The 27311-nt window shown below is 43.6% G+C and overlaps 1 long non-coding RNA gene across 1 annotated transcript in view; it reads right to left on the bottom strand.

Annotated features, from left to right (window-relative positions):
- LOC144320270 (uncharacterized) overlaps positions 1-25851 on the bottom strand; it is a 70569-nt gene extending 44718 nt beyond the window's left edge. Inside the window, exons 1-2 of the long non-coding RNA XR_013385818.1 lie at positions 25741-25851; positions 25289-25364 (exon numbers count right to left, since the gene is read on the bottom strand). This is a non-coding gene — a long non-coding RNA (uncharacterized LOC144320270). The remainder of the gene's footprint in view (positions 1-25288; positions 25365-25740) is intronic.
- Positions 25852-27311: the final 1460 nt, after the last annotated feature.

Consider the following 27311-nt stretch of genomic DNA (forward strand, 5'->3'; position numbering starts at 1 on the left):
AAACTCTCCCACCCAAACAGAGCAGAGATTCAGCCCTATAATCCTGACTCCTCAATTTAGCAGTCAGGCCCAAAGAGGGGGTCAAAGAGGCAGACTCCCCAGGGCGCCTGGTGGCTCAGTCAGTTAGGGGTCTGGCTCAGTTTCCACTCAGGTCTCTATCTCAGGGTCGTTACATCGAGCCCCACATCAGGGTCCTCTCCGTGTGGAGCCTGCTTAAGATTCTCTCTCCCTCTCCCTGCCCCTTCCCTTTCAAAAAAAAAAAAAAAAGAGGAAGATTCCCTGCATTGCAGAAAGGTGTCTCACCAGCAGCTCTAGTGATAGCATGTAGTATCTGCACCTCTGATGCTTCATCTGAATTTGATCCTGTTTTTTCCAAGCCTCTCCCAAGGCCTCTTCCACTAGTCGAAAGCAGCTCGGTTTTACATGCTTTCAAACAGAGGACCAATGGAAACTGAGCACTGTGTAGAGAAAAGCTAAGAATCCTTTTGCACTCAGATGATTTGCACAAGCGAGTCAGGGGTCCCCGATGGCCACACAGGAAAGCCCTAATTATAATGTAGACATGGCTCCCATGGCACAGCTCCTTCATGTGGGTGCAGAGAGGCTGCTATTTCTCATCTTGGCTGCCCTAAAGAAAAGTTTGTCTGTGGCTTTCACATGCTTGAAACTTAGGAGTTAGTCTATCAAAATAAGAGGAAAATTGTCTGGATTACACCTTTTCTACAAAAATTAACATTTTTCAACAACCATAGCATTTTTTCAATTATTATTATTATTATTATTATTATTATTATTATTATTATTATTTTGCCATAGCATTTTAAACTGTCTTCTTTTTCTGAGAGTATCCCTTCCCCATCACACTTCCCTGGATAAACAACACATATTTACTAACAAAGGGTGGAGTGGCTTTAGGATTTCTGAGGGGAGTTGGAGGAGCTCTTCAGCTGGGTCCCCAACCGCAGTGGGAGTCAGGCAAGCACAGCAGATTGTGAGTAGAGGCAGCAGTTCCCTCTCTAACATGCTGCAGCAGTGACCCTCAAGTCAGCCTCTGGGTCACCAATCTGGAACCTGAGCTGGTACTTTTTTAAATAAAGTATTCTGACAGCGAGAGATCATTATCAGTTGAGTCTGGCAAAAATCTTCTTTCCCTGGGCTCTTCGAGTCTGTCTTCTTGGCGTGTGCCATTCCCTATGCATCTTTTGTTATCCTACATCCCTGATTTCTCACCATTGTCTGGATGCTGCTGTCAGTTTAGATTGACACTGTGCACTTTGTCAGCTACCATGATTCCACTCGTAATGGTACAGCCATTTGATAGATGCAGGTCGTTCAACACGCAGAGCAGCCCCGCTGTGTCCTCCTTCGGTAACTTCCCGAGTTCACACGGTTGCTGTTCAGTCATGCCCATGTGCAAACTCTCAGACTGCTTGGCAATTAAAGCCCTGTCAACTGGATAGCTTGTTTTTCTACTCAATAATCTTTTCTTTCACTCATACCAAGCATTCATCACGCAGCTCCGTGTTCACTGCGCTTTATCTTGTCACCACCATGTGTGTAATAGGACCTGCATTCTGAATTGGCTCTAACCCGACAGTGCCACAGTGATCATGAAACAACCACTCTTTTTTTTATTTCATTTAAATTCAATTAATTAACATATAATGTTTTAGTGGTTTCAGTGGTAGAGGTCAATGATTCATCAGTCTTATATAATACCCAGTGCTCAATATCACTCGGTTACCCCATCCTCCCCACCTCCCTGTCCTCCAGCAACCCTCAGTTTATTTTCTATGATTAAGAGCCTCTTATGGTTTGTCTCCCTCTTTGATTTTTTCTTGTTTTATTTTTTCCTCTCTTCCCCTATGATCCTCTTTTGTTTCTTAAATTCCACATAGGAGTGAGATCATATAATAATTGTCTTTCTCTGACTGACTTATTTCACTTAGCATAATATCCTCTAGCTCCATCCACATCATCAAAAATGGCAAGATTTCAATTTATGATGGCTGAGTAATATTCCATTGCATATATACATACACCACATCTTCTTTATCCATTCATCTGTCAACGGACATCTGGGTTCTTTCCTTAAAAACAACCATTCTTAACTGTGATAAACCAGGTGAGTATGATCAACAATACTGTATTTATCTCCATCTTTGCCCCTCTATCCATCCCTACTTTCCACCAAAGACTCAGCACAAACCCTGTATAACCAACCAGAAAGTCAGAGAAGCTCAGGGCGTGGCAATGGGACAGCGGCCGGTGCAGAATGGGTGAGGATCCTAGGACATGATGAGGGCACTGGGTTATGGCAACCCAAGCTGCTGTACCAATATCCACCCACTCAAATACTAACTTTCCCACTTAATTGGTTTGGGAAATCTCTTTGACCCCCAAAGCCACCTCATGGCCACTTCTTGGCTACATAGCTGCCTTCCCCAGAGCACCCAAGAATAGGGCCATGTTTCTCTTCCATTGTCCTCTCAGTTAGCTCTATATCTTTAGAGCTGATGCCATGTTTCATCCATTCTTTCAGGCTCATTTTTTTTTTGTCACAACCTGTGATAAAACTAAGCAAAGTAGTAAGTGTGTTTCTCAAAGCCCAAGAACTCGGAGGCGCCTATGGAACTGTCTGGGCTGGAAGTCCAACCGGAAGAAGCACGCAGGTTGCCAGTTGATACTGAGGGCTGTAGAAGCCAGTGGCACAGAGGGCCAAACTATACAGGCAGATGGGCCCAACACACCTCTCTCCCAAGGAAAAGAAATTGAGGTCTTTCCATCTTTGGATTTGGAAGGGTATTTGCCCTTCTCTGGCAGCATAGATTCAATCTAGAGGATGGGGTCATCTCTCTCCCACTGGAGGTAGGATAGGGAGGGTCTCACTTACTTCCTCTCCCTTTCCTTGAAGGGTAAGGATCTTTATTTACTTTCCTGAGGGAGATGAAGCAGGGAATTTCCCTAAGGTTCTGGGAGAGCCCAGTTATGTCACCACCCTCTGCTCTAGGGGGTCGGCCGACATACAATCTATAACATAGTTAAATTCCACATGTATAGTTCCAGAACGACAGAATATGAGCCCCTTATAAGCACTGAAGTATCTGCATTTGATTTTTTATAAGCTTCTATCACCAAAGGAAGAAAAAAAAAACATTTATCTTCTCCTTATCTCTGATCTGTCCCCCAGCCCTACTCCCAACGAAGAATGTTGAGCAAGATATTTTTCTCCATTTCAGAGGAGAAAAGTGGGGAATGTTTTTTCTTATGTGCAGAGAAATACTAAAAAGAAGGAGGGGCTTCAATTCAGCCCCTTTCAAACTAATAATCTATCTGTACCCAACCCGTTTTTCCAGCTTTTTCCTCTCTTTGAGAAATTGTTGAATGGAATGACAAAATTACCATTGTTTCTTTTTTTTTTTAATAAAGAGACTTCTACCAACAAAAGTATAAGATTAGTCTCCTATTAGCATGAAAGCCCCTATTCTGGCCTCTCCATGTTCTACCTGAGGACCACCAGCCCGGCCCCCCACCCAGTTCTTCCAGCAAGCAGGGGAATTCAGAGAGGATTTCCAGAAGCATCAATAACTTTACATTCTACACACAGCGCTCTTTGTGTGGTAAATCTTCACTGTGAAATCAGCAATTCCAGGAAAGCAGAAGATAATTCACACCCTCCAAAACAGGTGGCCACTTCAGAACATTGGACGTATTTTCATCCTTAAAGGCAGGTCTCCTTTGGTGACCTATGGTCTTCTGTGAGCCGAGGAATTTCAGAACAAAAATGAGAAAGGAAGGGAGGGCGGGAAGAAAAAAAGAACACAAATTTGGACTACAGCAAGAACCCTTTATTCTCTAGGTCTGGTGTGCTCCAGACTGCGTTCCATCTCTCTTTCTCACATAATATATACAGTGATGTGTTGTCCAATGTAAGGAATCACAGCAAGTGGGCTCCCCTGGCTGAATTCTGCCTCTCAGATGAGAGTTTGGGTGGAGTAGAATTTGGATCTTGAAGATCAAGGCAGGCTTAAGAGAAGGAAAAAGAATCATAGACCTAACCCATTTCTTTTTTTTTTTTTTTTTTTTTTTTTAGATTTTTTTATTTATTTATTCATGATAGTCACACACAGAGAGGAGAGAGAGAGAGAGAGAGAGAGAAGCAGAGACATAAGCAGAGGGAGAAGCAGGCTCCATGCAGGGAGCCCGATGTGGGATTTGATCCCGGGTCTCCAGGATCGCGCCCTGGGCCAAAGGCAGGCGCTAAACCGCTGCGCCACCCAGGGATCCCGACCTAACCCATTTCAATCAACATGGGACCTGGAAGGACAAAGAACATAGTCCCTAGTCACTAAGCACCCAGTAAATGCCCAGCATTGCTGTAGGCACTCAGGGGAACAGGATGATGGCTGATGCTGACCTCTTCATGACCTCTAATTCCTAAGGGGTCAATGGCAAGAAACTTCCAGGGAAAAGACCTATTGAGGGTCTCTGCTGGTCCTGGAGAAAGGGCAAGGAGAAGACTGGTAGACCCTCTTGGTCACAGGTTTTTGCCTTGTCCCCTGAAGACAACACTGTAATACGCCTTGACTGCACTACAAGGTTTATTCTTTGACTAAATGATTCTCTTACACAATGGTTTTCAACTGTGGATGCACATCAGAACTGCTGAGGGAGCTTTCCAAAATCCTGATGCCCAGATCCAAAATCAAACTCTCTGGGGGTGGCACCTAGGCTTCAGTACCTGCCCTCAGTGATCCCAATGTGCAGCCAAGATTGAGAACCACTGCATGGAAGCAATTGTTCTACTCTAGCTTTTCTCTGTCTCTACCTTCCTCTTACCCAAGCTGTTATATCCTCCTTTATTTTTAGTTTGTTCTACTTTGTCCTTTCAGTAGATAATTCTATAATACTCCATTAAATTGTTTTTCATGCTTTAACTCTGATTTCTTTAATTTCCCTTGCCCACTCCACTTGCTTCATCTTCCCATTATGTCTGTTTTGTGTTATCTTTAGTACAGCATCAACATTTACAGGGCACTTGATATGGGCAGAGTACAGCAGTAGACACTTAACTGCTACTAAAAATTAGACTCAACATAATACTCTTTTCTATTAAATTCTGTGCTACAAGTTATAAGCTCTCATCCTATGGAAGATGGGCACAGTGGCAAAGTCTATGTCCCTTCCTGGGAAGTAGCACCCTTGGTATATAAATAAAAGATCCAAAATAAATATATTTCCACAAAAAATAAAAGGAATATCCACAAATAGGGGAGAAAGAAGCATTCAGAACTGTCCAAAGCTAAATATTTCGACTGCCAAAAGCTTGGCCTCACTCTAGCATGGAGATGCTATCATTTGCAACAGAAAGAGAAAATCCCTAGATGGTCTGTACACCTGTAAAGCTGTTCTCTGGGGGCAGAATGTCTGTTGATTCAGGTTCATTTCTTCCTTGTCCCCAGGCAAGCTCAAGAGCACAGAGAAGTGTTGCTGAGCCACTCAAGGCCAGATGATGAAGAAAAGGCCATGAGATGGTCTGGAAGCTGAGGACTTTAGTCCTCAGGGGAAACCACACAGTGGATCTGCCTCCTTCTCCTGCTGCCCAGCTGCAAGAGTGGCCTTGGAGACTTGGAATAGTAGGCTTGCAGCTTCCTGAACCAGGTGAGCTCCAGAGAGCCTTAATAAACATCATCACTCCCACAAAACCCAGTCCAGCCCTAAGCACACCATAGAGGCCGATGGATGTTTGCCCAATAATTGGGTGAATAAATAAATGGCTCCCTGATTAAGTTACTCCTGGTAGATTTTGTGGAAAGATTGAAATGGGAAGGTGGCTCTGTAATCCAACACTGGTACCTTGGTCTCTTGATATGCTGATATGGTTCCTCAATTTCTCCTATCTTCCTTTTCCCTTGATTTTGTGTTTTAGGAATCAAGCCAGATGCCTTGTTGAAATAACAAGAGATGTTTGTTCTTTTAGAGGAAGCAAAATTTTGCAGTATGAAATCACAGGGGGTAAAAATGAATAATTATACTGTCTACTGGTATAAGAGGAACCAAGATGGCATCCTGAACTTTGTATACCAACAAGAATTCTGTGATCCTGATCTCCAGAGCAACTTTTTTATAGATGTCAGTTCTCCCTGGAGATTCTTGAAGCCCCAGTAAGAGAAGAGGGGACTGATTATTTTGCTACCCTACCCATAGTACTGCCCCTCTGCCTCTTGATGGGTGACAAGCCAAAGCTTGCCCCTCTGATCTTCCACACTGGCCAGCTGGCCCCCACTGTAGGTCTATCGGTAGATCAATCACAAGGTGTATTCATGTCCATTATTTCAGGGCCACGTGAGGCAGTATTATCCCCATTTATTATCCAGAAAACCAAGGACTGGAGAGGTCAAATGACTTGCAAGTCAGTTGTGGAGTTAGATGCAAACTCAGATCTTCCAAGCCTAAATCCAGCAGTCTCTCCAAGACAGTATAGCTACCACTTGAGAACCCGAGCAAGCAGTGAAAAGAGGACCCCCAAGTTCCAGGACCCTGTCCAACCCGGTCTTGTAGATCATATTCTGTCTGCATCTTGTCTGAGCAGAGATAGGGTTGCCGAGCTGCCTGTTTTCCACAGTCTGTGCAAATTCAAAGAAACAGATTATAAGTTCAAGGAACCCACTTAAAGAACAGGAAAAGCAGCTCTCTGCTTGAGCTTATATAAGAGGATATGAAGGCTGACACTTGGATTCAAAGGCTTGCAAAGGTCCCTACAACCCTCAAATCTTTCATTCTGCCTTCTGTTTTCAATGAGACCAATGGACACATCTTCCTCCATTGCTGTGTGATACATCAGCTGATTTGCCTGGGACTCCTAAGCAGCATCCTGACCCTGAAAATGAAATATCAATGACCTGAGCCTTATAGCCATCTCTAGCCATCTTATATTACCAAAGAAGCAGGAAGCACTGTGACAGTTTATATGTTGGATCAGCAGTGCCTTTCTCAACCATCCCCACCCCATTCTGGTAAGGCTGAAGGGAACAGAAGTTCCTATAATGATATGGCCTGTCTTTAGAGCCACAACCTAAAGATCTGGGGTTCTTCCTGTGGCTACCGTCTTGGAAATGAGCTCCTCACTGGTCTTCCTTCACTCTCCTCATATGTTGTAGACCACAACTCACTTTCAGGTCGGACATCCTGTGGGCAGAAGAAATCATTTCACTTCAACCAGAATTTTTGAGAACCTGTATGGGTTCAATAGGTGTTTTGGGGAGATTTCGCAGGAGATAAAGCAGACCAAGCAACAAGAGTGAGGCTGCACTCATACATTATAAAGCATAATATATTATAAAGCATAATATACAATGACAACTTCAAAATTTCTACAAATGAGGGGCTGAGGGGTGCTTGTCTGGTTGGAAGATGCCCCAGGAACTTGCCTTGAGGCTGTATTTTTATAGCACCTGATCAGGAAAGATATTAAAGACTAAAAGATGGTTGGAGATTATGGGAGAGGATAGATAAGGCCCCCAAAGCACTCTACCTCTCCTACTAACTGCTCAAGTCTCAGGTATCTTTGTTTTATCTTTCTTCCTTTCTTCCTACCTTCCTTCCTTCTTCTTCTTTTTTTTTTTTTTTTTACCATGATAAGTGTATTCGAGTGATGGAACAAACCCCAGGGCCTATGAAGCTGTGGTCTAATTGGTGGCCTTGACACAGAAAGAATGATTGAGCACAGGAACACAGGCAGCACAGAGCCCGAGAAAGGCAAAGTCCACGGGCTGAGCCCTGGCACACTCACTCCCCCGCAGGTGGGCACCCCACAATCCACCGTATTCATGTCGAAGTTCCAGCTTGCTCCTGCCTAGGGCCCAGGCCCGGCTGTCGGCAGCAGATGCCGGTTTTCCCAGCCTGAGTATGGTGCACTTTCTAGCCGCACCTGGTGCCAAGCTGCTGCTAGATCATCCCTTCATCCCTGCCCCTACTGTCTTCTGCCTCTGGCTTTGATTTATTATTCATACTGGCTCTCTCCTCATCAGGCCCAGAGGAAGGTTATTTTTGTCCATTAATAGTAAACTCTTAAAATTACTCCTAAGCTGGGACAGAAATAAATCACAGTTAGAAACATAAGCACATTCTTGAGATTTTTCAGAATGACTTCCTGCATGATTTGGGATAGTTTTACAAGAATTATCTAAAAGACAGGCTTATTTGAGCCCTACTAACTGTTCTTTTGATACTAATGCAGCTATAAGCCCACAGCACTTCCTCCTGCCTCAGGGCTTTTTTTTTTTTTTAACATATCCTTATTTCTTATTTTAAATGTTTTTTCCCCTTCAAATGCCCCTATCCCTGGTGTATCAGGAAGAAGGTCCTAGCAAGAGACAGAGGGTACTCTCAAATGGCATGATTAGAAAAAAAAATCTGGGGATGCCTGAGTGGCTCAGAGGTTGAGCATCTGCCTTTGGCTCAGGGTGTGATCCCGGAGTTTCCTCCTGGAGTCCTGCATCGGGCTCCCTGCGGGGAACCTACTTCTCCCTCTGCCTATGTCTCTGCCTCTTTCCCTCTCTGTGTGTCTCATGGATAAATAAATAAAATTTTAAAAAAGAAAAAAATGTGATAAAAGGGACATTTACAAGATGTGGGCAGGTGTTACAGATTGAATCATATCCCTCAAAAAAAGATACGTTGAAGTCCTAACTAACCTCCAGTACCCCAAAAGTGATCTTATTTGGAAATAGGATCATTGCAATGGATATAATTAGTCAAGATTAGTGTAATTAGTTAAGATAAGGTCATATTGGAGTAAGGTGGGTCTCTAATCTAATATGACTGATGTCTTTGTAAGAAGACAGCCAGAGACACAGAGAAAACACCATGCAACCACAAAGGCAGAACCTGGAATCATGCAGCTATAAGCCAAGCCAAGGGAATACCAGAGATGGCCAGCAAACCACCAGAGCTAGGGAGAGTCGAGGAAGGATGGCCCTACAGTTCTCGTAGGAGGCATGACCCTACTGACAGCTTGATTTCAGGACTGGAGCCTCCGGAATTGTGAGACAATATATTTCTCTTGTTTTAAGCCCCTTCGTTTATGGTGCTTTGTTAAGGCGGTCATAGGAAACTAACTGCATTATGGGAAACCAAGAAAAAGCTGATAAACCACCCTTGGGTGTGGCAGTACTGTACTGCCACTGCCATTCTAGGTTCAAAGCATGGAGTGGAGGAGCCTGCAACTGTAGGAAAACAGAGCTCAGAGCCTCCTGCAGAGGGAGGCAGCCGCTGCCAACCCGCAGCCTGGCTGGCAGGGATCTGGGGTAATACCACTCCGCCTCCTTCTCTTCCTTCTCTCCCATCTCCTGATGGTGCCTCCCATAAGCCAGACTAAGTGGGATGCAAAGAGCAAAGGAACTGTTAAGGTCGGCCTCCTCGAGTATGAAGCAGAATAGATCCAGAGGGACAGACATTATCTAGCAAACCTAGGTAACTTCTGCTTTTGAATCTCAGCTGCAAAGCCACTTCCTTGGGATGGCCATTCCTGATCTCCTGACTGGGTCCTGCCCCCTGTAACATGATCCCATAACCCCTTTGCTTCTACAGAGTGTTTATCACAGCAGCAGTGAAGGAATTTATTATGCAAATCTCTAAGTGATGACCAGCTCCCACACTAGACCGCAAACTCCAAGAGAGAAGAACCACACCTCATTCATCAGTGAATCCTGAGAGCCTGGTGCATAGTAAAAATGACCAATTTCTAACATGTGCCAAGAATGAGGCAACCTGATATGAAAAGATCAAGTATGGGGATCCCTGGGTGGCGCAGCGGTTTGGTGCCTACCTTTGGCCCAGGGCACGATCCTGGAGACCCGGGATCGAATCCCACATCGGGTTCCCAGTGCATGGAGCCTGCTTCTCCCTCTGCCTGTGTCTCTGCGCCTCTCTCTCTGTGACTATCATAAATGAATAAAAATTTAAAAAAAAAAAAAAAAGAAAAGAAAAGATCAGGTATGGAAACCCAGAGACTTCCTTGGCAACTTTCAAGAAACTAAAGAGAATGGGCACTACAGCTAGGTACTGATGGTGTGATTTGTAATTGCAAACGATATGACCAGCTTGAGCACTCAGTAATGGTCCTCTAGAAATGCTGGGTGAGATGGGCAGTTGGGTAATGAGATGAGGCCAGAGTAGGGAGAGCAACTACCATGAGGTCAAGCCAACCGGAGCTTGCTTTTATCGGAATCTCCTCAGGCCACCCTGGTCCCAGTCACACTGGAGAAAATGGAAAGCTTAGGTGGCTCTCTCTGTTAGCATGAGAATTCATGTCCCACACCCCACCTCAGACACTGAATGCCACCTTTGCTCTTTACCTCTTCGCATACCAACTGTCCCTCTTCCCGCCTTTTACTGCAACCTCTAGTTTCCATTATTAATTTACCTGTTTTATTTCAAAATGTAATAGATTACTGGTCTTTGAAATTCAAAAGTGTAGGTCTCAAGAATTCAAACACTCCTCTCCTTTGAAGTACATATAAATTTAGTCATAAACTGGGATGTAGTGGTGGTTTTTTAAGTTTTTTACAATATTTTGCTTCATGTAATTCAACTTAGGTGACCTAAGAACCCTTCAGAAAGGAAGATAGATGATCTCAATAAAGATCAAGGAAACTCTGGCTCAAATTCGAAGACCACGCTTCATTGGATTGCTCTTTTACACTCGGGTGAATCACCCTTATCCAACTTTGCGTGGAGGGAGTTTGCAGTAAACACAGTGGTCATCACAACACCCGTGGTCTTTGCGCACATCCTGTACTGACTGATATACTGTTTGTTTTTTTTTATTACAGTTGTAAATGTCAACAATTCTTCCTGGTATTAACTGTTAACATCACCATTGAACAGACAACATGTACATCTAACATGAAAATGGAGAGACAATATCAAACTTAACTTCTAGGGTGGGAAGCAGAAACTTTCTTATCAATCAACTAAGCTGCCTCACTTCCTCTCAGTTAGCTGGACCACATCATGGATCTTGAAAGTGGTCTTATCACCCCATTAATAGGCAACTGGTTCTGTAGCCTCCCATGATTGACAAAGTCCCTCCTGGGGAACAGAGCAGCTGTCCACAGGGACTGCTTTCTTCAGGCACAAATGCATCCCAGAGTGTTGATTTGGAGGAAGGACCACACACAGGGTGAGCTGTGAGGCAGAGCTGTCCTTGAGGGGATGTCCCACAGAGGGCATCCTCCCTTATCTATCTCAACCTCTTCTGGACAGGTGAGGCAGATCCCAGAACCTCAACCAAGCAAGACTCAGCAACAATGAAGCATGGAGGCTGCCAGGCCCTCACACTCATAGTCAATGCCCCTTCCACGGAGCTCTCATCCCCCATCCCCACAGAGCCCCCCTCATGTCTTTTCTCTCAAGGGTTATGTCAGCTTTTACATTGGTGCAGAACCTCATAGTGACCATGTGTGTCTGGGGGGCAAGGGAACTGCCAGCCTCCAGTGCTCCACGGAAGGAGAAACAATCACTGACTACTGTATCAAATGGGACAGGAAGACCCAGAGTGAAGATCAAGCATCTTTGGCTAAACTGTGAGCAAGGCTCTGGGTATTGACTCTGCCCTTGGATGAAATGACTTTCAGATACTGAGAAGAACCATCTATGGCCCTGGTTTTCAGGACAGGGTCCAAAATCAAATTGATTGTTCAAATGACCAGGCTCTACTTGAGACTTGAGGCCTCAGAAGTTAATGAAGGAACTTACTACCCTGCCAGTGGCTCCACCTTGCTGGATATCTACTTCTGAGCAACTCCAAACTGTGGACATCTATGTAGAAAGGCAATTCTAACAGACTCTGATTGTCTCTTGAAAAAAATCATTTAAGAAATGGGGGCTTAGGGGGAGGAGGGGCAAGATGGCGGAAGAGTAGGGTCCCCAAATCACCTGTCCCCACCGAATTACCTAGATAACCTTCAAATTATCCTGAAAATCTACGAATTCGGCCTGAGAATTAAAGAGAGACCAGCTGGAATGCTACAGGGAGAAGAGTTCGCGCTTCTATCAAGGTAGGAAGACGGGGAAAAAGAAATAAAGGAACAAAAGGCCTCCAAGGGGGAGGGGCCCGCGAGGAGCCGGGCTGAGGCCGGGGCGAGTGTCCCCAGGACAGGAGAGCCCCGTCCCGGAGACGCAGGAGCTGCACCGACCTTCCCGGGCGGAAGGGGCTCGCGGGGAGGTGGAGCAGGACCCAGGAGGGCGGGGATGCCCTCGGGCTCCCGGGGACACTAACAGACACCTGCGCCCCGGGAGAGTGCGCCGAGCTCCCTAAGGGCTGCAGCGCACGGCGGGACCCGGAGCAGCTCGGGGGGGCTCGGGGGCGGCTCCCCGGAGGGGGCTGCGCGGCGGGAGCAGCTCGGGGGGGCGGCTCGGGGGCGGCTCCGCGGAGGGGGCTGCGGGGCGGGAGCAGCTCGGAGGGGCTCGGGGGCGGCTCCGCGGAGGGGGCTGCGGGGCGGGAGCGTGAATCCAACAGCGCAGGCCCCGGAGCACAGGGCGCCGGGACACAGCCCAGGATCCGGCCTCCCCCCGGGACAGGCAGAGGCCGGGAGGGCCCAGGACAGCGAGGACGCTCCTGCCCCGAGCTGAGCAGATCAGCAGCCCCGCCCGGAGCCTCCAGGCCCTGCAGACCGAGAGCTCCGGAGCTACTGCGGGAGCTGACTCCAGGGCTGCAGAGCTGGCCCCGCCACTAGGGCTGTTCCTCCTGGGGCCTCATGGGGTAAACAACCCCCACTGAGCCCTGCACCAGGCAGGGGGCAGAGCAGCTCCCCCAACTGCTAACACCTGAAAATCAGCACAACAGGCCCCTCCCCCAGAAGATCAGCTAGACGGACAAGTTCCAGGGGAAGTCAAGGGACTTAAAGTGTACAGAATCAGAAGATACTCCCCCGTGATTTTGGGTTTTTTTGTTGTTGTTTTGTTTTGCTTTTGCTTTTTGATTTGTTTGCTTCCCCCCACCCCTCTTTTTTCCTTTGTTTCTTTTTCTTTCTCTTTATATTCTTTTTTTTCTTTTTTTCTTCCTTTTTTTCTTTTTTCTTCTTTCTTTCCTTCTTTCTCTCTTTTTCTCCTTTTCCCAATACAACTTGTTTTTGGCCACTCTGCACTGAGCAAAATGACTAGAAGGAAAACCTCACCTCAAAAGAAAGAATCAGAAACAGTCCTCTCTCCCACAGAGTTACAAAATCTGGATTACAATTCAATCTCAGAAAGCCAATTCAGAAACACTATTATACAGCTACTGGTGGCTCTAGAAATAAAGTGTAAAGGACTCAAGAGACTTCATGACTGCTGAATTTAGAGCTAATCAGGCCGAAATTAAAAATCAATTGAATGAGATGCAATCCAAACTAGAAGTCCTAACGACGAGGGTTAACGAGGTGGAAGAACGAGTGAGTGACATAGAAGACAAGTTGATGGCAAAGAGGGAAACTGAGGAAAAAAGAGACAAAAAATTAAAAGACCATGAAGATAGATTAAGGGAAATAAACGACAGCCTGAGGAAGAAGAACCTACGTTTAATTGGGGTTCCCGAGGGCACCAAAAGGGACAGAGGGCCAGAATATGTATTTAAACAAATCCTAGCTGAAAACTTTCCTAATCTGGGAAGGGAAACAGGCATTCAGATCCAGGAAATAGAGAGATTCCCCCCCCCCCAAATCAATAAAAACCGTTCAACACCTCGACATTTAATAGTTAAGCTTGCAAATTCCAAAGATAAAGAGAAGATCCTTAAAGCAGCAAGAGACAAGAAATCCCCGACTTTTATGGGGAGGAGTATTAGGGTAACAGCAGACCTCTCCACAGAGACCTGGCAGGCCAGAAAGGGCTGGCAGGATATACTCAGGGTCCTAAATGAGAAGAACATGCAACCAAGAACACTTAATCCAGCAAGGCTCTCATTCAAAATGGAAGGAGAGATAAAGAGCTTTCAAGACAGGCAGAACTGAAAGAATATGTGACCTCCAAACCAGCTCTGCAAGAAATTTTAAGGGGGATTCTTAAAATTCCCCTTTAAGAAGCAGTTCAGTGGAACAATCCACAAAACAAGGACTGAATATATATCATGATGACACTAAACTCATATCTGTCAATAGTAACTCTGAATGTGAACGGGCTTAATGACCCCATCAAAAGGCGCAGGGTTTCAGACTGGATAAAAAAGCAGGACCCATCTATTTGCTGTCTACAAGAGACTCATTTTAGACAGAAGAACACCTACAGCCTGAAAATAAAAGGTTGAAGAACCATTTACCATTCAAATGGTCCTCAAAAGAAAGCAGGGGTAGCCATCCTTATATCAGATAAACTAAAATTTACCCCGAAGACTGTAGTGAGAGATGAAGAGGGACACTATCTCATACTTAAAGGATCTATCCAACAAGAGGACTTAACAATCCTCAATATATATGCCCCGAATGTGGGAGCTGTCAAATATTTAAATCAATTAATAACCAAAGTGAAGAAATACTTAGATAATAATACACTTATACTTGCTGACTTCAACCTAGCTCTTTGTATACTCAATAGGTCTTCTAAGCACAACATCTCCAAAGAAACGAGAGCTTTAAATGATACACTGGACCAGATGGATTTCACAGATATCTACAGAACTTTACATCCAAACTCAACTGAATACACATTCTTCTCAAGCGCACATGGAACTTTCTCCAGAATAGACCACATACTGGGTCACAAATAGGGTCTGAACCGATACCAAAATATTGGGATCGTCCCCTGCATATTCTCAGACCATAATGCCTTGAAATTAGAACTAAATCACAACAAGAAGTTTGGAAGGACCTCAAACACGTGGAGGTTGAGGACCATCCTGCTAAAAGATGAAAGGGTCAACCAGGAAATTAAGGAAGAATTAAAAAGATTCATGGAAACTAATGAGAATGAAGATACAACCATTCAAAATCTTTGGGATGCAGCAAAAGCAGTCTGAAGGGGAAATACATCGCAATACAAGCATCCATTCAAAAACTGGAAAGAACTCAAATACAAAAGCTAACCTTACACATAAAGGAGCTAGAGAAAAAACAGCAGATAGATCCTACACCCAGCAGAAGAAGAGAGTTAATTAAGATTCAAGCAGAACTCAACGAAATCGAGACCAGAAGAACTGTGGAACAGATCAACAAAACCAGGAGTTGGTTTTGAAAGAATTAATAAGATACATAAACCATTAGCCAGCCTTATTAAAAAGAAGAGAGAGAAGACTCAAATTAATAAAATCATGAATGAGAAAGGAGAGATCACTACCAACACCAAGGAAATACAAACGATTTTAAAAAAATATTATGAACAGCTATACGCCCATAAATTAGGCAATCTAGAAGAAATGGACGCATTTCTGGAAAGCCACAAACTACCAAAACTGGAACAGGAAGAAATAGAAAACCTGAACAGGCCAATAACCAGGGAGGAAATTGAAGCAGGCATCAAAAACCTCCCAAGACACAAGAGTCCAGGGCCAGATGGCTTCCCAGGGGAATTCTATCAAAAGCTTAAAGAAGAAACCATACCTATTCTCCTAAAGCTGTTTGGAAAGATAGAAAGAGATGGAGTACTTCCAAATTCGTTCTATGAGGCCAGCATCACCTTAATTCCAAAACCAGACAAAGACCCCACCAAAAAGGAGAATTACAGACCAATATCCCTGATGAACACGGATGCAAAAATTCTCAACAAGATACTAGCCAATAGGATCCAACAATACATTAAGAAAATTATTCACCATGACCAAGTAGGATTTATCCCCGGGACACAAGGCTGGTCCAACACTCGTAAACAATCAATGTGATTCATCATATCAGCAAGAGAAAAACCGAGAACCATATGATCCTCTAATTAGATGCAGAGAAAACATTTGACAAAATTCAGCATCCATTCCTGATCAAAACTCTTCAGAGCGTAGGGATAGAGGGAACATTCCTCAACATCTTAAAAGCCATCTACGAAAAGCCCACAGCAAATATCATTCTCAATGGGGAAGCACTGGGAGCCTTTCCCCTAAGATCAGGAACAAGACAGGGATGTCCACTCTCACCACTGCTATTCAACATAGTACTGGAAGTCCTAGCCTCAGCAATCAGGCAACAAAAAAACCTTAAAGGCATTCAAATTGGCAAAGAAGAAGTCAAACTCTCCCTCTTCGCTGATGACATGATACTCTACATAGAATACCCAAAAGCCTCCACCCCAAGATTGCTAGAACTCATACAGCAATTTGGTAGCGTGGCAGGATGCAAAATCAATGCCCAGAAGTCAGTGTCATTTCTATACACTAACAATGAGACTGAAGAAAGAGAAATTAAGGAGTCAATCTCATTTACAATTGCACCCAAAAGCAGAAGATACTCAGGAATAAACCTAACCAAAGAGGTAAAGGATCTATACCCTAAAAACTATAGAACCCTTCTGAAAGAAATTGAGGAAGTCACAAAGAGATGGAAAAATATTCCATGCTCATGGATTGGATGAATTAATATTGTGAAAATGTCAATGTTACCCAGGACAATTTACACGTTTAATGCAATCCCTATCAAAATACCATGGACTTTCTTCAGAAAGTTGGAACAAATCATCTTAAGATTTGTGTGGAATCAGAAAAGACCCCGAATAGCCAGGGGAATTTTAAAAAAGAAAACCATATCTGGGGGCATCACAATGCCAGATTTCAGGTTGTACTACAAAGCTGTGGTCATCGAGACAGTGTGGTCCTGGCACAAAAACAGACACATAGATCAATGGAACAGAATAGAGAATCCAGAAGTGGACCCTCAGCTTTATGGTCAACTAATATTCGATAAAGGAGGAAAGACTATCTATTGGAAGAAAAACAGTCTCTTCAATAAATGGTGCTGGGAAAATTGGACATCCACATGCAGAAGAATGGAACTAGACCACTCTCTTTCACCATACACAAAGATAAACTCAAAATGGATGAAAGATCTAAATGTGAGACAAGAGTCCATCAAAATCCTAGAGGAGAACACAGGCAACACCCTTTTTGAACTCGGCCACAGTAACTTCTTGCAAGATACATCCACGAAGGCAAAAGAAACAAAAGCAAAAATGAACTATTGGGACTTCATCAAGATAAGAAGCTTTTGCACAGCAAAGGATACAGTCAACAAAACTAAAAGACAACCTACAGAATGGGAGAAGATATTTGCAAATGACGTATCAGATAAAGGGCTAGTTTCCAAGATCTATAAAGAACTTATTAAACTCAACAGCAAAGAAACAAACAATCCAATCATGAAATGGGCAAAAGACATGAACAGAAATCTCACAGAGGCAGACATAGACATGGCCAACATGCACAGGAGAAAATGCTCCGCATCACTTGCCATCAGGGAAATACAAATCGAAACCACAATGAGATACCACCTCACACCAGTGAGAATGGGGAAAATTAACAAGGCAGGAAACCACAAATGTTGGAGAGGATGCGGAGAAAAGGGAACCCTCTTGCACTGTTGGTGGGAATGTGAACTGGTGCAGCCACTCTGGAAAACTGCGTGGAGGTTCCTCAAAGAGTTAAAAATAGACCTGCCCTACGACCCAGCAATTGCACTGTTGGGGATTTACCCCAAAGATACAGATGCAGTGAAACGCCGGGACACCTGCACCCCGATGTTTATAGCAGCAATGTCCACAATAGCCAAACTGTGGAAGGAGCCTTGGTGTCCATCGAAAGATGAATGGATCAAGAAGATGTGGTCTATGTATACAATGGAATATTCCTCAGCCATTAGAAATGACAACTACCATTTGCTTCAACGTGGATGGAACTGGAGGGTATTATGCTCAGTGAAGTAAGTCAATCGGAGAAGGACAAACATTGTACGTTCTCATTCATTTGGGGAATACAAATAATAGTGAAAGGGAATATAAGGGAAGGGAGAAGAAATGTGTGGGAAATATCAAAAAGGGAGACAGAACATGAAGACTCCTAACTCTGGGAAACGAACTAGGGGTGGTGGAGGGGGAGGAGGGCGGGGGTGGGGGTGAGTGGGTGACGGGCACTGAGGGGGGCACTTGACGGGATGAGCACTGGGTGTTATTCTGTATGTTGGTAAATTGAACACCAATAAAAAATAAATTTATTTTTAAAAAAAAAGAAATGAGGGCCTAAGAAGGCTGGCATTCCTTGCCGTTTCTTCAGGCTCTGTCACCCTTGACCTGCTTGCATGTACCCACGTTGTTCAGACAGACTACTCGAAGTAAGGTGTGGCCAGGGGGCGGCATGGAGAGAGAAGAAATAAAGCCAAAGTCAAAAGTTGTAGCATTTCCTGTACACTTTGCTTTAGATTTATTTATTTATTTGACCGAGAGAGAGAGAGTGGGAGGGACAGAGGGAGAAAGAGAGAGAAAAGCAGACTCCCCGCTCACATAGAGCGGTACCCTGGGCTCCATCCCAGGGCCTAAGATCATGACCTGAGCTGAAATCAAGAGTTACACACTTAACCAACTAAGCCACCCAGGAGCCCCTCACTGTACTCTTACTCATCTTTTTTTTAGCTTCATAAAAGATTTGGCCACACATTCAAAGTGCTTAGATCACAGCACTTTCCAAAGTATGATAATGAGTGGTGTTCAGTTTCTCCCTAACCATATTAACCAGAAATTTAGCTGCTCTACAGGAGGAGGCTGGGAAGCTGGGAAGACTCCTCCCTCCAGCATCAACAATTTGCACTGCTAGTCATCTTGCCCAATGTGAAGGATAACGTGGATGCTCCGTCTCCAGCATCTACGTTGTTTTCATGATTGCTCACTGGATATGTCGTTTGCCCTCCCTCCCATCTCTATCTCCTTACTTCCTCTTCTCTAGATGCTAGAGAAATATTATAAATTTCTTCCACTGGCACTTCTTCGACCTTCTTTGAATAGCTCTGTTTAAACCCCACTTTATTCTTGATCAATGTACTATTCCAGATTTAGGTGACTGACAGCCTATTCTGAGGCTAAACTTGTGGCTTTCCTTCCTGCATCATCGAGAAAATCTACAATTCACCTTATTCAGCACCTCATGGGAACTTCTGGTGATAACAGATATGTTCAGCAACTTGACTGTGGTGATGCCTCCTTGGATGTATAGGTATCTCAAAATTCATCAGACAGTGCACTGTAAATATACATGGTTGGTTGCACATCACATATAATTTGATAAAGTCATAAAAATATTTCTTTAATTTAAAATACAGTTTTTTAAAAGCTTCCTTGGACAACTTCAGGCAATGTCTAGGAAAATCTTTCTCTAACACTGCTGATCAAAGATATTGCCCTCTGCAGAATCACAAAGAGGCTGACAACTGTTTGCTAGAACCATACAGTCAGCTTCAATCAGGCTTCTCACTTGTCCACCAAGAGTCTTCCATATATTATATATATATATACAGAGAGAGACAGAGACCGACATGCAGACACACACACACACAGAGACAGAGATATGATTAGATAGATATAAACCCACATATGAGTACCTTTTATACACTACTTATATATAGTTATAACTATATATAGTTATAACATATATTTTGTATATTTTATCCATGACTCCCCATGAGTTGTCATCATTTATCTCCCCAAAAAGCTACATTTCAACCCTTCAGGGAATCTCTTCTTTTTACTCTCTACCCCATACCCATTTACTCTGTCCTAGTGTCCTGATTTCAACACAGACCTGGGCCTGGTATTCACCTCTCTGCCCATCCTGTTGGGTCGCATCTTTGACTGAACCGTTGGCAAGGCTCTGAGTATTGACTCTGCTCTTGGATAAAATCAAATTCCAGGATCCTCATCTAGATAGGACTCCCTGAGCCCCACATTCTGGGAAAGGAGTTCAGACCCAACCTTCCTAGCATGCGCATAGGCCCTGTGACAACTCATCAAGCTCACTGCCTGCTACTCATATCCAGTTATTCCTGTTTGAATGAACAATAGGCGAGAAGATAGAGTGCATCTCCAACACTAAAAGGGTACAATTCTTCTCCCAGTTTGAAGTCATGACTTTGGAAAAAGAATGACATTTGGAAGCTAGTTACACAGATGGTGCCAGAGTTTTAGAATCACGGTTTTATAAGGTCTGCAAGATGGATTCCTAGAAAGAGACTCAATGGGTCCTCCTGACAGACACTGGAAAGACTATCTCGGAGGAGGAGGAAAACTATGTGGACAAATCCATAAAACTGTAGGTTAGCTGTAATAATAGCTAACGTCTGTTAAGCACTTACTGTATGTCAGGTGCTACTGAGCACTTTACATGTGTTACACGATTTAATCCTCTCAACAGCTCTATGATGCATTTTCTATTATTATCCCCATCTTACAAATGAGGACAGAAAAGCTATAACACTTGCCCAAAGAGCCACATCTAGTAAGAGAAGGCAACAGATTTCAGACTCTGGAGTCTGTGCTAGAGGACACCCATCTGTGATTCAGGGCGGGACCAGTACTGGGGAGGAGGCAGTCTCCAGGATGTGTCAGAAATAAGGAACAACAGGGGCTGTGCCCTCACCACTAGACCTATTCAAACTGATGATCTGTGACCATCTGTTAAGAAACTGGGACAATGCAGCAGTGGTCCCACATGACTTCTCCGGTGTTTTCTAACTCTGAGATTTTTGTGATCCTGACACAAGCTTCACACTATCTTCTAAAATTATCTGCATCTCTTCATCTTTGAAATGGGGATAATGAGTTCCAATTTCGCTGTGTTGTTGTAAGAAGCTAATGATAGAAAGTAAATTGCACTACACATAGTAGCTATTCAGTAGATGTTACTCATCATAAGGGCAGATGATAAAATGGGATCATCAGGGAGAAAGTGAATTCAGTTACTGAGGGCGGATAACATGCAGCCGCTTTGCAGATGTGGACTCACTTAATCCTTCCGCCAATCCCATGGGGTCATTACTGTCAGTTGTGTTTTACAGATACTGAGCCTCAAAGAGACTGGGTAGCTGACCTAAGGTCACAGAAGCAGAGCCAGGATTGAGGTCTGAGTTGAAGGCTGATGGTGCTGGCACTGGGCGAGGGGTTGGGGGATCTACTGATGAAATGCATCACCTATAACACTATCTGAGCTAAAGAACAGCTGGCAACAGGTGTGTGATGTCCAGTCGTCTAGAGCTACAGACATTGTCTCTGACTCCTTGTCCAGTCTCCAGAAGAGGGTGTATCAAACACATTCCACCTCCCATCTCTCCCTTCCTTGCTTTAAGACACCAGTTGTAATTTCAGCTTCCAGGCTGTTCTCCTGAAATGCCTCACCCCTCTGGCTGAAGGAGGACAGCTATTACCCAGGAGATAACAGGCCCCTGCCACTTGCACTCCTGAGCCCCACCCCTAGGTCAGCAGCTTTTCCCCCAGGCCACAACACAGGAAATGAACTCACATATTCCTTCGTCCTGATGTTTGTCAATATAATATCTTGTTGACTCCCTTAGAGTTTCTGGGGTACCAATGGACTCTCTGCCTTCTCCTTTCCTTCTCAGGGACCTGCCTAGAATGACAGCTACAGGGGTCTGGGGGTAATTTGAAGAGAACTTGAGAAATTCTATGGGTCTCTGGCAGATCCACAGGATGGCCAACTTTACCATCCATAGATATCTCTACTGTGCAGCAAAGTGTCTGAGTTTGTCACTTCTATTTTTATTGACTTATCCTTCAAATGAAGAGAGCAAAAGGGCTTGAGATCTATCATTTCTGGTTCTCAAAAGAGCAATACCTAACTCCCTGCCCCCTACCTCTGCCACAACCACTACCACCAAATGATTTTGGTATTCTTCAAGAATGCAGAGTCCTTGGAGGTGGTTTTTTTGTTTTTGTTTTTGTTTTTGTTTTAGCAATTTACACATACACAAACACATACATTATGAATGGCAACAGTGTAGAGTAGCGCCTATCAACTCCTGAAGGAATTCTTTGGATGCTCAAGGACACCCTGGATGCTCATGGGCTCCCAAGGCATTAGTCAGCCAGTGGAGCACGGCCACTACCCAGCTTGTGCACTCCATAAGAAAAGGATTTGGTGACAGGACCAAGGAAATCAAGCCAAAACGCAATTGCCTGTGCTAATGTCAACACGGCAGCTTCCCAAACTCTGTGTTTAAATAAGAAATCTAATAGCTGTAAGCTTTTTATTTACCTGCATCCATGTGGGAGAATAGGGAAGTTTAAATTATCTTTTTCTAGCTTAAAGGCAAAACCTCATGAGTATTTATAACTTTTGGAGAAAGAAATGTCAGTATAAATATATTACTAGGGCAACAAATTATTAAGAAGGAAGACCGACTCAAAGTCTAGGGTTTTAAAGAAAGAAGTTACTTTCATAGGATGTGACAACATCCATCACAATTTATTAAGTGCCTACTATGTGCCGGGTACTTGTCTAGATACACTGGGAATATGGTACTCAGAAGCTCTTGAGTTTATTTTAGTGAAAATAAACAAAAAGGAAGAGAAGCTATATGTTAGATGGTGGCACTTGTGGAGAAGACTCACAGGAATAGAGTAGGGGTGTTTCCAGGGATCTGAGGGGTAGATAACCACTTTAACTCAGGTGGTCGAGAAAAGCTGCAATGAGAAGATAACATTTCAATAAAGGCCCTAGGGACAACCGGGAGAGAAATATTTGAAGTCTGAGTGTTTGCCAGACTTTTAGGCTAGAAATGATATTTTCATGCCCAGGTTTGTGACCCATAGTACCAGCTTTTCTGTAGCCTGGAGGAATAGGCAACAGTCTTTCCTTCCTCCTTGCTGAGAGCTCTCTCACTAACAGTTGAGAATTTCATTTTTCAAGACCCAGTGATGAAATTCCATTAAACAGTACAAAGTGGAGAGGAAGCCATCCTGCAAAGGTCAAAACTTGGAAAACTTAGAAAAGGAAAATGGCAGAACCATTGGTAAATGGAATATGGGACATGTAATGCCAAGCTATTTGCCTTCTGTCCCTACTTATGTGACCACATTCTTTGGGTTGATGAATATCTCCTCCTGATCGTAAAAGGAAAGTATACAAATCAGATGATGCATTTCTCTTGATAGTATCCAAGAGGACCCTAAACCAGCATCCCTCGGAAAGGATCTGCAGCCTCATCTATACTTGCAGATTGATGTATCTTCCAAAAAAAAATGGTCCCAATAGACAGAGAAGCTAAACAAAACATATGTTCACCTCACTGAGGTTCTTGATTTTTCCTCATCACCAGGAAGCCAGGGAAATATAAACCCGGGGAATCTGGAATAACTGTGGAGTGTCTTTTCAATTCCCCACAAAGCTTTAAGGATTCACCCTCCGGGGCTTCTGGGTGTGCTAGGACCGCTAGTCTCAGGATTGGTCCCAGAGTTGGTTTCCATCTTCACTTGCCACCTGACAAAGTGAGCAATATTACTCAGAGGCAGTGAGAAGGAAAATCAGCACCCACAGGAACAACACCAAGGAAACACAGCCCAAGTCTACCCTGTCAGAAAAAAGGCTGGGCTTCGCCTCACTCATCTCAACCTAAGTAAGCTCCACTCCTTAGGGACCCTGCTCATCACTCTCTGCCCTTTGTCCCTACACAATGTCTCTGATCCTCTCTGCTAAGGAATGGATGGATCTGTGACTAGAGCCTTCCATTCAGACACAAATTCTCCCCTCCCTTTTTTTTCCCCCCCAAAATAAATGCAAGCCAACAATATGACATTGCTGTTAAGGAAGAGAAAACCAAGTAGGTGCTGTGAGATTGTAAGAATGACAATGTGACACCCAGCACTGGTCAGATCCTCCCCCAGGGTCACAGGCTTGGCATGTTCCTGAGTTATCCTGAGTAAGTCTTAGAAAAATTAAACAGTGTTGAATTGTGGCATGTGAAGTGTTATTAGACAATGGAAAAGAAACCCACTAGACTGCAGCCTGTGTTCAAAACCTAGTTCTGCCTTGTGAAGACTTGAACCCATCACTTTGCTTCCCCAGGCTCACTTATAGAAGGTGAAGAAGCTGGAATTGATGCAGCCTGAGGTCCCTTTCAGTTCTTACTCTCTATGACTCTATGATTGGTTGTCCTCATTTCCCAGGAACTAAGAAAAAGAGAAAACATTCTGAGATTTCAGCAAAAAGAAGCTAAAAATGAAGATATCCTTGAATTGAAAATCATCAACAACTGTAAAAAGGTACCAGTAAAAATAATTGATGGCCTACAGTGATGGGGTACTTTTCTATATGCAAGTCACTGTTCAACATAGTGTATAGGTTTTAATTTGTTTGATCTTCACAACAAGCCATTCCCCTTATAATCCTTATTTCACAAATGGAGGCATTGAAGCAAGGAGAGGTTATAAGGCTTTGCCCAAGGTCATACTGCTGGTGAGTGGCTGAGCTTGGACACAAGCCCAGGAAGCCTGCCTTCACAGGTACCACAAGTCAGGAGTCTTCTTTTCCTGATTATTAAAAAGCTTATTAAAAGCGATTTCTTAAATAATATCTGTGGGCAAAAAAAGTGGGCCAGTACCCTCCCTGAGTCTTTTTTGGCTGCAGTAGGCTTTACTCTATACAAGGAAGGCAGAACTATCTCCTATTGGGAGCCCACGATTCTACCCTCACATTTTGCGTCTAGGACCGATAGCTTCTGTGTATGATGTGGAAGCCAATGTCTGTTGGCACTTTTCCGCCTCAGTCTCCAGCCTGTGTTGCCTGCCTCAGCTGACCTTCCTTGTACTGGTCCTTTCTGGTAAATGCAAGAGTCATCATTTTTTTGAGGTAGAATGAGGTCTGTGTCTTACAATTCTTATCAGTGCTTCCCCTTTTCCAGAGGTCCAGTCTCTAAATTCTCAATCTTCAGAAAGCTCTGCCTTCTTTGAGGGCATGCTCCCGCAGGGCCTCCCCAGTCTTAGAGTACACTTAATGCACCATTTTAGGAATCAAGAGAACTTTCCCACCTTTACAAAGGAACCTATAAAGTGGGGTAAAGTAATTAAGGTGTGAAGAGTGACATTTGTCCGTCATCATGTTGACCATGCTATCTGCATGGGGTTAGTTTGCACTACAGTACTTGGCCAAGAAAGCCCAGTTTCCCCGAATGAATCCCAATGATAAATATCCCCTATACCCATTTCAGTGCTCTAGCCTCTTCCATTAAAGAACTATAGGGACTTTATCCAGGGGATCTGGAAAGAAAAGCTAGGGAAATCAAAAGCTATTCTCTTGCCAGAAATGCATGTTCTGATGGAAGAAGATCGTGAAGGGTACCTGTGTCAAATCACATGCTGGAAAGAAGCTACCTGAGATCTGGGGAAACTTCCACCGGCTAAGACGAGCTAGCAGCCTGTTGAAAAAAAAAAAAAAAATGAGAGTCAGAATTCTTACTTCTTTTCGTGTAACTTTAGATAAATCAGTTAACCTCTTCAAGCCTCAGAATCTCATCTGTACAATAAAGAGTTTATATTAGATGATCTCTCCGGTTCTTTCAGCACCACCAACAACAAACTATAAACCTCTCCCCAGCAAGAGAGAGAAGGAAGAAGCCATGGGACAAAAGATATCAAATTTGACAGATTCCCAAGATTGGGAAGCACAGATTTCTGCCTAGGGGATTCCTTTATGTGACCCCATAAGGATAAAAAATTTTTAAAAAGAACAAAATGAAATACACTCATGGTTAATCAAAGGGGATTGAAAGTCATTGGTAACCTCACACCTACCTTGGTTCGCCTCCAGCTCACCTCCCTTGAGACACTCCTCCTTCTCTTTAATGCCTCATCATGATTCTCAAAAACTGTGATCACTCAAGGTTGAAGCTTTTAATCTCCCATGTATAAAAGGATATGCAAATAGAGTTCAGTTTCCTGTTGAGTCTCTGCCAAGGTCTTAGCCTGGCAGTTCTGGGAAAGGAGCCAAAGACCTCATATTTCTTGGCTGTTAACATTCTCCCATCTGTCCTCAAGTCAGCAGCCTGGGCTTCAGGCTATAGCTTGTCTTTTGACTTACACTTCCCTAGATTTTCTAAAGAAACTCTTTAGAGTGTTTCTGCAAGAAAGTAGCTTGGCTCCCAAGTAACCAGACAGAGGATTATCTGATTATATTTTGGGACAGTAAGAAAAAGACAGGAAGTCTGTATTCATGTATCATAGCCTTGGAATCCAATCTTGTAAGCTACTTGAGGTATGGATATTAATTAGGTCTTAGGCAAAGCTTGCAAATAAGTCATGTGTTTCTCCAACACAGGTTGTCCCACATCATACATACACATGGTGAAAAACGCAAGCCCTTCAGATATAAAAACAGCCCTGAACAGCATTCACAATCAAAAGACCTAGAAAACACAAGACATCTCAATGTGTTTCTTGAGCCAGAACAGAGGTTCTGTTAAACAAAGAATTGTCCCTTGTGTCTCCCTGATTGAACTCACACAGAATACCAGCTGCCATGTTTATTCAACACAAGGCATCCAGACCCAAGTTTACTGAAATGCTGTCACCAATATTCTAATGGAAAATTATATGTTCCATATTAAGTTAAATCTGACCATTCTCTGTGCATGGAATTTTCTCTTTTTTCATAAATGCTCTGGGCTTATTTTCATTATCTAGTATTTCTCTTCTGAAGCTAACTCCCAAAGAGTTTTGTGCATCCTTATTTCCATCACAAGGTCAATGTACGAGTTAAATTTTTTAATTTCTTCAGAAATCTCTATAGAGATTTTCTCTTCCATTTCTCTTAACCCAGGCAGCTATCAGGAGCAAAGAGTTCAAACTTGGATAACCTTGGAACAGTCCAACATTAGTACAAACTGCTCTCTGAGTTCCTGTTTCATACCAATCATTCACTTAATGTCTCTCACAGCATCAATTTCTAAGCATCTTTCTCTAAGTTTGCTCCTCTTTATAACATCATACTTTCTTCTTTGAAATCTAGTGGTAACATTTCCCCTCCTTTCCCTTATAATCCCTTTCACTATTTCTTAAATTCCCCATATGAGTGAAACCATATGATGATTGTCCTTCTCTGATTGACTTACTTCACTCAGCATAATAGCCTTCAGTGCCATCCACATCGAAGCAAATGGTGGGTATTCATCCTTTCTAATGGCTGAGTAATATTCCATTGTATATATAGACCACATCTTCTTTATCCATTCATCTGTCAAAAGGAACTGAGTGGGGAAAATTAGAAAGGGAGACAAACTATGAAAGACTCCTAACTCTGGGCCATGAACAAAGGGTTGTGGAAGGGGAGGTAGATGGGGGGTGGGAGTAACTGAGTGATGGGCACT

Source organism: Canis aureus, chromosome 9, assembly GCF_053574225.1.
Source record: "Canis aureus isolate CA01 chromosome 9, VMU_Caureus_v.1.0, whole genome shotgun sequence".
NCBI lineage: Eukaryota > Metazoa > Chordata > Mammalia > Carnivora > Canidae > Canis > Canis aureus.